At 40.4% G+C, this 10911-nt stretch overlaps 2 long non-coding RNA genes across 2 annotated transcripts; one reads left to right on the forward strand and one right to left on the reverse strand.

Moving 5' to 3' along the window:
* The first annotated feature begins 2907 nt into the window (after nt 1–2907).
* On the forward strand, nt 2908–7445 carry LOC310688565. Its single transcript, XR_014517039.1, has 3 exons — nt 2908–4171; nt 6765–6822; nt 7373–7445. It is a non-coding gene; the product is annotated as an uncharacterized lncRNA (long non-coding RNA).
* Nucleotides 7446–7561: 116 nt separating this feature from the next.
* Nucleotides 7562–10175, reverse strand: LOC310688566. Its single transcript, XR_014517040.1, has 3 exons — nt 10099–10175; nt 8346–8407; nt 7562–7669 (listed from the first exon to the last, which is right to left on the reverse strand). It is a non-coding gene; the product is annotated as an uncharacterized lncRNA (long non-coding RNA).
* Between the last annotated feature and the right edge of the window lie 736 nt (nt 10176–10911).

Consider the following 10911-nt stretch of genomic DNA (forward strand, 5'->3'; position numbering starts at 1 on the left):
CCACCTCAGCCTCATAGGCAACTGTGACACACATTTTCTTCTTTCCAGTCATTGATCTTCACAGCTTCCCAGAGGTAAAAAGTGGTTTCAAGAGAAGGCAGAACAGCTCAGAGCAGCCTATGAGCCAAGCCCAACTAACCAACATGATTTTATTAGCTCTGATCTTTAATTTGAACCTGCTTCAAAAGTAGAAAGTAGTTCTCAACTGCTCTGGTAGAGGCACCCAGTGAAACAGAACCAGCATATTTATTGCTATTTTCTGTGGAGCTAAAACAGTTTACCAAAGCTTTTTAGAGGTAAATTTAATAAATGCTTGAAAATAAAACAAAACAAAATGTATTCTGATGCATTTAGTACACCGAATTAGATATTGGGCATTTGGACAACAATGGATATTTGGGTGTGGGTTTCCACTTTAGTTATATTTTTGAACCAGAATTAAGCTGTAGAACTATAGCAGAGACCAGGAACCTGTAGTCCTCTAGAATCTATGTTACTGAAATACAACTCCCACCAGCCCTAACCATTGGCTGTGCTGGCTGCAGCTGATGGAAGCTGGAGCCCAACATCTGGAGGACCACAAGATTCCCCACCCCTGAACTAAAGGAGAATACTTTCCATATTATGTCCCATATGGTATGCAAAATCAATCAATCAATCAATCAATCAATCAATCAATCAATCAATCAGAACTGTTGCTGATAAAATCCCAATATAAGTTGAAGAGCAAAGGCCATTTGAATATTCATTTCCACTTTAGTTATATTTTTGAACCAGAATTAAGCTGTAGAACTATAGCAGAGACCAGGAACCTGTAGTCCTCTAGATGTTACTGAAATACAACTCCCACCAGCCCTAACCATAATATTATTGACTGAATTTCTGTCTGTCTCCCTCTTACTAGTCCCAGTATATAAACCCTGGCTAGAAAGATAATATACAGGTTGTCTTCATCAGAGCAATTTAGGTAACCTTACAGCATGACTCACCCCACAGGCTAGTCCTAATAGCTGCAGAGGAATTTGAATCCAAGATGTTTTATTCATTGCACCATGACTGCAAAGCAAACAGATTGGCTTATTTACAGGCTATCTTTGTTAGCATGAAGAGAAACTGAGGTGGCAATCCTATACATAGGGTGGGAGTTATTTCCGAGCCAACAGGCACAGGACTGGTTGGTAATCAATTTATTATTTGAATATCAAAGTGTCACCAAGACAGTCTATAAGACACAAGCCAGGCTTAGCTTAGAAAATTTTCCCTTACAAAACAATTAAAGGCTGTCCAAACCAGGCTGGAGGTGGTAAGGAGAATGAAAGCTATTCCTATGACTAGCATGTCACTTTGATTCTGAGAAATCCAGTGATAACCGGGCTCCTGAATCTGGGGCGGATCTGTCTATTTTGGTTCTGTCCATATCTCATTTTCCAATCTTAACTTTTGTGTTGGATTGTGATTTTCTTCTATTGAAAAAAAGTTTGTCAGGATTTTAATATATGTTGTTCCTAATCTGCACATTTTTATATGAATTCTTGCCTAATATTTGTTGAATTCTATTTTCATTAATATATACATTTTATGTACTTTCCCCACAATATACACATTTTTGCACACCGTATCCTCTGAACAACTGCATCACAAAATTAAGAAATGTACAAATTTCAAAGGACAGCTATGTTTCAGTTTGTATATTGTTACAGGAAGTGAACGTTATTGAATTTCTCCCCCAACTTTATCCAGCCCCTCATGTAGCCCATCATCTAACTATTTGCATGCCTCTTTTGGTGTGACAAGAACAGTGCATCCCTCAGACCTTTGATTGTCTCAAAAACTATTGCTTCTTGACTATTATTATTATTATTATTATTATTATTATTATTATTAATTCAACTTATACACCACCCTATACCCAGAGGTCTCAGGGAGTTTCACAACAAGACCAAAACATATAAAATCAAACCAAAAGCAGTAACCCAAAAACTCCCCCCTCAATGCTTCTGCTATGTGAGCATGGCCTTCTATAATTTACGGTGCAGAGAAAAGCTCCTTGACAACTGGTTTCAATCTTTTCCTCCTTTTGCCTTGCCATCTGCATCTAGTTGAAAGCCTTTCTGCAAGGTAACATTTATGTGTGCAGGCTGAGCTTGTCTTCTTAGCCCATAACTTTTGACCCACCACGATGGCATCTCGACATCTTTTCCCCCTGTGATAATGGAAAGTTCTTATCTATCTGTGTTTCATCCATGGATAACCAAAAGCATGCCAATGGAGAGAGAGAGAAGGAGTAAGCCGAGCTACTTTGAAGCTATGTTATGTGGCTGGGATAGATTAGGGCTTTGCGGTATCTGGTCTTTGCATGACTACATGGTGGAAAAGACACAAACAGCAGGCAAAACCAGAAGAAGAAAGAAACTCTTCAACTGCCCTTGAGATGCAAAGCATTCAAATGGTAGGAACAGGGATAGCTTGCTTATGTGGCAGACAGTATGGTGATAGTGCTCATCTGATCTCCCAGCAGTGGACTTACAGCTGTTTACCCTAGTAGTGGGTGGGGTGAAGCAGCAGGGAGGCCAATGCTATGTAAACACACCAGCAAGAGTGCTGTCATGGTTTTGCCAGTGTGTTTGCCAAACTCCCCATAGCCTCATTCCTCCGGCTCTCCTTTCTGGTAAGCATCAGTGACTCAACTGTCAGGAGGTCAATGGAGTGCTACCATCCCACCATGCCATCTGCTATTGGCAGCAATACTGTGCAAACCTGGGAGCAAGCTCAATGGATCCTAACTTCTAAGTAAGCTTAGATAGGTGAGATGGTATATCACAGATCTTCTCTCTCTCTCTCTCTCTCTCTCTCTCTCTCTCTTTCTTTCTTTCTTGAATTTATTTATTTATTTGGTTTTTCAAATTAAAGTTTTACAATCACATATCCAACATACAACACAGAAACAAGATTCCAAAGAATCTGGACTTCCCTCCTCCCCTTTGTGGGTCCTATTGTGAATCATTTCCTCCTGCATCTTTTATGATAATCCAAATCTTTTACATATCCATTATGCCCACAATTAACCATTAAACTACAAGTGTTATTCCAATCCTATTACAATTTTAGCTGTTTACAATGGTTTTTGAGATAAATTTCCCCCATTCCTTAAATTTTGGACTTCCTGATTTCTGATTCTTCTGGTCATTTTAGCCATTTTGGCATAATCCATCAATTTAATCAGCCATTCTTCTCTGGTAGGGACTTTTATCTTCTTTCCATCTCTGGGCCAATAACATCCACGCAGCTGTGGTAACATACATAAATAGTCTTTTCTGCTCCCTTGGGATTTCGGCACCTAGAATTCCTAAAAGAAAGACTTCTAGTTTTTTAGAAAAAGTTACTTTCAACCTTTTTTTCAACTCATGTATCATTTCCCAAAATTATTTTACTACCTTACATTTCACGGATCTTGTTTCTACTTTAGCTCAAGCCAAGGAGACATGCAAACTGTTCTAGAATGATGGAACAGAAGACAGGAGTGTAGAGCAAAGTTTATCTGACACTGTGTAATTCTGACTGCAACCAATCTCAACATGGCTGCTGTTCAAGGTCTCTCATTTCTGGTGGTGTTTTCTAAAACTGCTCCCCCCGCCCCACTGCACTCACTCATGGAACACTTGGTTCCCACTTGCCATTACATTTCGGCATCTAAAGAAAATATTTCTCTTCAGAATCAAGAAAGTCTCTTCCAGCTTTGTGGTCAAGGTCTTTTTGGAAACACATGGAGACAGTTTTGGTTTTCTCCTCTGTTTGTTTAAAAGGTTTTATGTAAGTGAGCCAGGTCTTTAATTTGAGGCCACACAGCTTCTATAACATCGCTCTGTTCACATGTAACTCTGGGGCTGGAGTTCAGTAGAGGAGGTTTTGCTTCAGGCGGCAGATTCTGGAGGCTGCAGAGAGCTGTAGCAACAAGAAGTTGGAAGGAGAGAGCTGTGTAGGTCATATGTCCTGCCCCCCTATGCTAGCTTGCTGTCCTCAGGTGCAGAGGAAGACACTATTCTATGCCCAGTGTTAGAGTAAGATTCAACTGCCAGTCTAGTCAGTTTTTGTACATGGTTGGAGGGAGGCGCCATCTTTCATTTGCCCTCTGGAAGCAAAATGCTTTGAGTGATTCTCTAGCAACTCTCAGGTATGAAGTTCAGCATTTGCTCTTGTTGTGCATTTTTTTTTACCTCAGAAAGAGTGAATAGTGTGCTTCAGGGCTGCAGCAGTTTTTTTTACCTCAGAAAGTGTGGATAGTGTACTTCAGGGCTGCAGCAGTTTTTTACCTCAGAAAGAGTGAACAGTGTGCTACAGAGCTGCAGCATAATTGTTTCCTAGAATGCTGTTTGAGAGGGAAGAGGTTTGGTAGCTGACATCACTTTTCTGGGGAGTGAGGGTTAATAAAAGAAACCTGCCTCTGCCATAGCAAATGTCTGTTTTCTCTGAACCATCATAAAAAGTTTCTTTTGGGGGGAGGGTGACAGCTCTTCAGAAATTGTGCCCCCTGTTTCTCAGTGGACTGAAACAACCTGCTCCAAATTCAGTCCAAATATTTGTTTCAGTCACATTCAAGACAATGCTATGCAGTTAGTGTATTAAAATCTGCTACCTGGAACAGCCGAGAGTGCCAGTTTGTAAATTCACTATTTTGTGATTATTATTGAGAAGAAGCCCATGCCACTCACCTGCCAGAACTGTAAAGTTCAGTGTGCCAATGAAGAAACCATGCGGGTTTGCATCTGTTTCTGCCCAGTGTAAACATCCCTTTGCCTTGAGACTTTATCTCCCTCTTATATTACACATTTTAACATAATGACTAAATTTGCCACTTTTTTGAAATTCTTTCACATTTGCAGCAGGACAGGCATTTATGGTTTTGGCTGATGCCAGTTTTATAGGAGACATGGAAACCTTTTTATGCCTGTACTTTTTGACAGTGCTAAATCTAAGGCTGGCAATCTTTTAGCTGTTATAAAATGCATTTTCATTGTAGGGAATTCATTTGCTTCTCTACTGCTGCCAGACTTTCTCAGTTGCTTTGTAACCACATCCTCCCCCTGCATATATATTCTGTGTGCACTCCAGAGTGAAATCTGCCTCCCTCAGTAATCTGGCTCTGAGTCTGCTTGACTTGATGCCACACATTATGCCAGAGTAGTCAATATGGTGCTGCCCAGATGTTGTTGAACTACGACGACCATCATTTAAAAGATTATTGAGTTCATTATCTGAGGCCCTTCTTCATGTGCCTCCTCCCCGTGAGGTCCAGGGTGGGTGGGGGCACTCGACGACACAAGAACGGGCCTTTTCTGTAGTGGCTCCCATTTGTGGAATGCTCTCCCCATGAAGGTTCACTTGGCTCCTTCATTGTATATTTTTAGGCGTCTGGCAAAAATGTTCCTCTTCAGCCAGGCCTTTGGTTGATTAATATTCTACAGCTTTTTAAATGTGTCTGTGGGAAGAAGGGGGGTATTGCTTTGCTGTTTTTGCTTTAATTATTTACTTGTGTTTTTATCTTGTATTTTATTCTGTGAACTGCCCTGATATATTGTGTTCAGGTAATTGCCTGGGTGAGGGGCCATTGGGAGAGAACAAAGGAAGGCTGATGGGCTATTAAGAAAACAAAGGAAAGGGGGCTCTGTGCTGGATAACAAATGGGTGGGGCTCCTTTTCCAGCTCTTAGATAGAGGTAGAAGGGCAAAGCTGGAGGTGCGGGCAGAGATTGCTGTGATGTGACCTGGAGGAAAAAAGCTGGAGGTTGGGAAGGCAGAGAGAGTGAGCGAGAGGCTAATTTCTGCTTGAATCCAAGGCTGTGGCTATGGGAGAAGCAGGACCTTCTTGGGGTTTTAATGCTGTGAAGCCCTCCATCACAGGCTCAGGTTGTATATACGTGTAAATAAACCATAAAGACACCATAGTCTCCACTGTGCTTCATTTTCAAAAGGAAACACTAGCCTCATACCCCTGGAATCTTGCACTGCTCAGAGATTGCAGTGGCATGGAACAGTACGTTGAATCGTGTAAATGGGGAGATGGGTGTTGCATTATTTTTGTAGATGGTGTAGCAGTGTGGTACAGTATGCAACTTCCGTTTTAATTCAACTTCCATTTCCACCTCCTTGTGGAAGAGCAATGTTCCATTCGTGCTAGTCGTGATGGCTATATATTATCTCCAGTATCAGAAATTTTATGCTTCTGACTATCAATTGATGCAAAACAATAATTGGACAGTACTTTTGCTTGTGGATCTCCTCTAAGCATCTGGTTGGCCTCTGTGGGAACATAATGTGGGACTAGATGGGCCTTTGATCTGATACAGCAGGACTCTTTTATGTTCTTTCACTTAACTTTTGTGATCAAAAGGGTGCTAGCATGGAAAGAACTCCAAAAAACGGTGAATGAATTGCTCAGCTCATATATCTTTGATGCATGTGAAAATAAAACACCAACTTATTCTATTATCTATTTTGTCAAAGGGTGAGATCACAAAAGGAGCTTGCATTTCACTAACCTGCCAGTGTTGGGAAATACTATGTAAAATAGATAGGCAAAGTGTGTCATTAATAATGCTGTATTATCATGCCCATCTGTCTTTAGTTTTGGAACCAAAGTGCTGTGTTACAGCAGCTGCTTCCCATTTTTCTCTAATAATTACTGTGATTAGATGATTTAATGTGGTACTGCATTTAACATTCCTGGTAGTAACACTGACAGACTCTGATATCTGCTTATAAATATAGAATACTGAAGAGCAGAATAAGAAAGCATAGAACAAAGGATCTATAAACTCACATTAACGCAAGTCTGGTTATGATAAAGAGATGCACTTTTCCTGAATGTGTATCTCCTCCCAATATGTAGTTTATCTTCAACTAAGATACTGGGTAGTCTTTATTGCAGAAAGCTGTAAAGCTTTCAAATTGCAGGCTGGTGTGGTTCCAGATGGGCATTTGTTGTGGGATTGGTGCTGTTCATCAAAATGCCAGCCCAGGGAAAAATGGATAAGTTAAAAAAACAAACAAAAGCAAAGCCTGTTGCTAGTGAACCGTTTGTAATATCTCAAGTCAACAGCATGTTTACAATATTATGCTCTTGTCTAGAAGCACCCCGTGTTAGCAAAAGCATCAAATTTAAGACAATTGTTTAATTAAGACAGCTGCTAAGGCTGGAGCACATGTCATGTTAATTCTTAATGACTGCAATAAGTCCATAAGTCAATTCAAGCAACATTTCCAAATGACTCTGAGTTGAAAGGCAGGACTATAGAGAAGGATCAACATAGATAATACTGAGCCAATGATTTGACACTGAACACAACCAATTAGCCACGTCTTCTGTTCCATTCTAGGCCAAGTATCAGTCAGGTTCCATTGTGTGGAATTTTCTTTTGGAGTACACTGGAAATCGCTGCTACTTCCAATTCAGAAAACAGCTGTTACATATGACACATGTAACGTTCTGAACTTTTGATATGAAAAATAAAGTTGCAGGATATGGTGCAGGCAGGACAACCATCCAGCCTGTTTTACCCAGATCTGGCCAGAATAGCAAGAGTTGATTTCGCATGCCTTTGGAATGCTGCCAGACTGTTCAATGATATTCATGAATCATCTGTCTCACTAGCTGTCTGTTTCACTGTGCATAGCTGAAATTAATTAGATAAAAGATGAATGTTTTAAAAGAAATTAACTGATTGTATCACACCCTTGATATATCTAATCACTTCATTTCAAATATATTTTTATAGTATTTTCATACCACTCTTCTTGGAAAACTACTGGGGCTGCAGTGCCTTTATGCCATTTAGTGCTTAACAGCTCTAGGGTTCAGCTGGATCACACACACACACCATTCTCTGTCTTCTATCCAGGCAACCAATAAGTATTATCAGAGTTCAAGCCAGGGCCAGCCCAATACATTTTGGCACCTTAGGCAAACCACAAAATGGCACCTCCCTCCCTGCTAGGGAAGAAGGGGTGAGTGTAGATAATCAGAAACATCAGGAACAAATGGGGAATAAAAATCTACATTGGGTCTGCCACCCCTGTGGATCCTGCTGCCTGAGGCTGTCACCTCACCTTGCCTCTTGGGGGGGCTGGCCCCAAGTAAAGGACACATTCTAGCTAGGCAAACACACTCATGGAGGTTATAAAGTAAGGCTATTGGGGGGTGACCTGGGGAGAGTCCCAAGGGACCACACTTAGCCCCTGGGCCCGAGGTCTCGCAATCCTGGGGGAAGTTTGCCCATAGCTACTCTGTTAAGAGCCTCACTCTCTCTCCCATGTTTCTTTATCTGTAAAATAGCAATAAAATTCACTTACCTTGCAGGGCAGGTGCGGAATGATAGAGATAAGATCATAAGGCATTTCACACATCGGAAGTACTATAAAGAAATATATATAACGAAGTGCCACTGGGGATGGACAACAACCAGAGGAGGAAATTACAGCCCCAGTGAAAAGTTTATTTACATTTTTTTCTATTTAATCAAGTACAGATCTCATATTATGCATGCTCAGGACTCCTTTGGGAGCAGTTCCAGCTAAGGTTCATTGGAAAAGGGGGGGGGGTGTATTGTAGCAAAAGATAATATAATCAGGCTTAGATTCGCTGAAGGAGAACTGTAAAAGTTTGGAGAAATGGCAAGCCGTAAGTCAGGGCAGCTGGCTTCATAAAAAGCAGCAGCTATTCATCCACCCTTGCCCTAAGAAGCAACTGAGTTATTTCAGTATGACTCGTAAAATAAATACAAATGTACCAGACACACAGTATTATTCCTAATTTAAAAATGGCACAATGCATAAATAAAAAGTAGCTATTTCAGACTGGGCTTTCTCCTACCCCCACTTTCCTTCCTTTTTAAAAAAAGAAAATCTCTTGTTGGTTTAACCATACGCTAGAATTACTGGACAGGAGAAATTGGAAAGAATGTTCTGGATCTATGTCTGATTAGTTAAAATAGAAGACTGGGTCACATAGACATACTCTTGGGATCCCAAAGCGTTGCCGCCAAAAGCAGCTTTTTCCTGGTGTTCCAGCCCAAGACAGGGCTGGGAAAAGCAGCTTTCCAAATGAGCGGCAATGCTTTGTTGGCACAGTTGTTCCTCTGCTTGAAATAAAGAAAAATACTTATGCCATGTAGATAATCCCATAATTATGGTACCATTTACAGTATGAGTTACATTCTTTGACCCTTGTGCAAATTCTGTTGGAGGAATGTTAAATGTTGGCAATCAAACTCAGTGTTGCCACGTTCCAAAAACATATTGGCAACTGCAGCAATTTTCTCTTCCTGCTATGCATATATGAGTGTAAGTTGCATTTGAACTCCACAATAAACCATGGTTCATTATAATGGAAATAAACCTAGGTAAGCCTAGGTCTTTCATCCTCCGCACTCTTCCTACCTACAATGTGGTCACACAGACTTTGGAATCTTTCACTTCTGCTTTTGATTAACTGTACCCTGTTGCCTTGTCTGAACCTGACAAGCTGTGGTTAATCATAACGATGGTTTGTTTGAAACAAACCTACTTCAAGATTACACCAGTAAGGCTTGAATTCCTAGCTGCCTTGATGAATATTTGTGACCAAGAAATATCCATGCAGTTCATCCCTAGATCATTCTTAGGTTGACTCTAATTTGGCATTCTCAAGGATCAGTAGCTATAAACATTATTATGGGAACATTTTATTTACATTGTGTAAAAATGTGACCTCAGAATCACTGCAACCATCAGCCTTACTGATTTGAAATGGCATTTCCCTGACAACAGTTTTCATGATAACCACTTGTTCAAAGTGCAGCCAAATGACGATGTCAGCATTCAACTATGTCCAATGCAGTAATGGAAAACTAACAATATAGGGGCTATATCTGTACTTATGAGAATGAGTCAGCATAAGCATCACCTTAGCGAAGTGTTTCTCAAACAGTGGGGCAAGACCCACCAACGGGCCTTGGGCCACTTTCAGCACCACAGCCTGCGCTGTCCCCTAGTCATACTATAGGATAGGCCAATGCCAACACTGGCGTATTTAGTTAAGGTGGCCTTTAGATCTATTACCAGCTACCAAGTTAAGAGCAACTGAAGTTGGAGGAGGAGGAGGAGGCCATTCAGAGCAGAGAGCAAGATGGGTGAACAGTAGGCCTGGAATTTACAGTTGTGATTAGAATTTACAGCTGCGGCGCCCTCCCATCAGATGTCAAGGAAATAAACAACTATCTAACTTTTAGAAGACCTCTGAAGGCAGCCCTGCTTAGGGAAGTTTTTAATGTTTGATGTTTTATTTTATTTTTAATATTTTGTTGGAAGCTGCCCAGAGTGGCTGGGGAAACCCAGCCAGATGGGTGGGGTATTATTATTATTATTATTATTATTATTATTATTATTATTTACTAATGCATATGCTACATTGTGCCCTACACAATGGTTAAGACAGTCTTGACATCTGTTCCTTCTTCCTAATAAGGAAGGGAAAACTCCTAGCAAGCAGGAGTGGACTCCACCCATCCTTAGTTCTCTCTAAAATATAATTTGTAACATAATGCATACAATAGTTATTATACTTAGCAATGTACAGACAGACATTGTTGCTGTCTGCCTTTAATTAGGGAATTTGTTTCCCCCTGAAGACTCACCAAAGCCTGAGTTTGAACATCTTCTGGAAATGATGTAAGGCATCATTCAGTCTGGTTTTCACTTTCTAGAGATAGGGAGTGTGTTATTGTGATTTTTATGACTGACATATTGTTACCCACTGAAATATTTGTGATGGGGTGGTATAACAGGTTGTAAATAAAATAAATGAATCATATAAAACATTAGTTCTCATATATCTTTTTCAACTGACTGTTCTTTTAAAGCCAACATTTAAAATGTTCCT

Source organism: Podarcis liolepis, assembly GCF_965112155.1.
Source record: "Podarcis liolepis genome assembly, chromosome: 11".
Classification (NCBI taxonomy): Eukaryota; Metazoa; Chordata; class Lepidosauria; order Squamata; family Lacertidae; genus Podarcis; species Podarcis liolepis.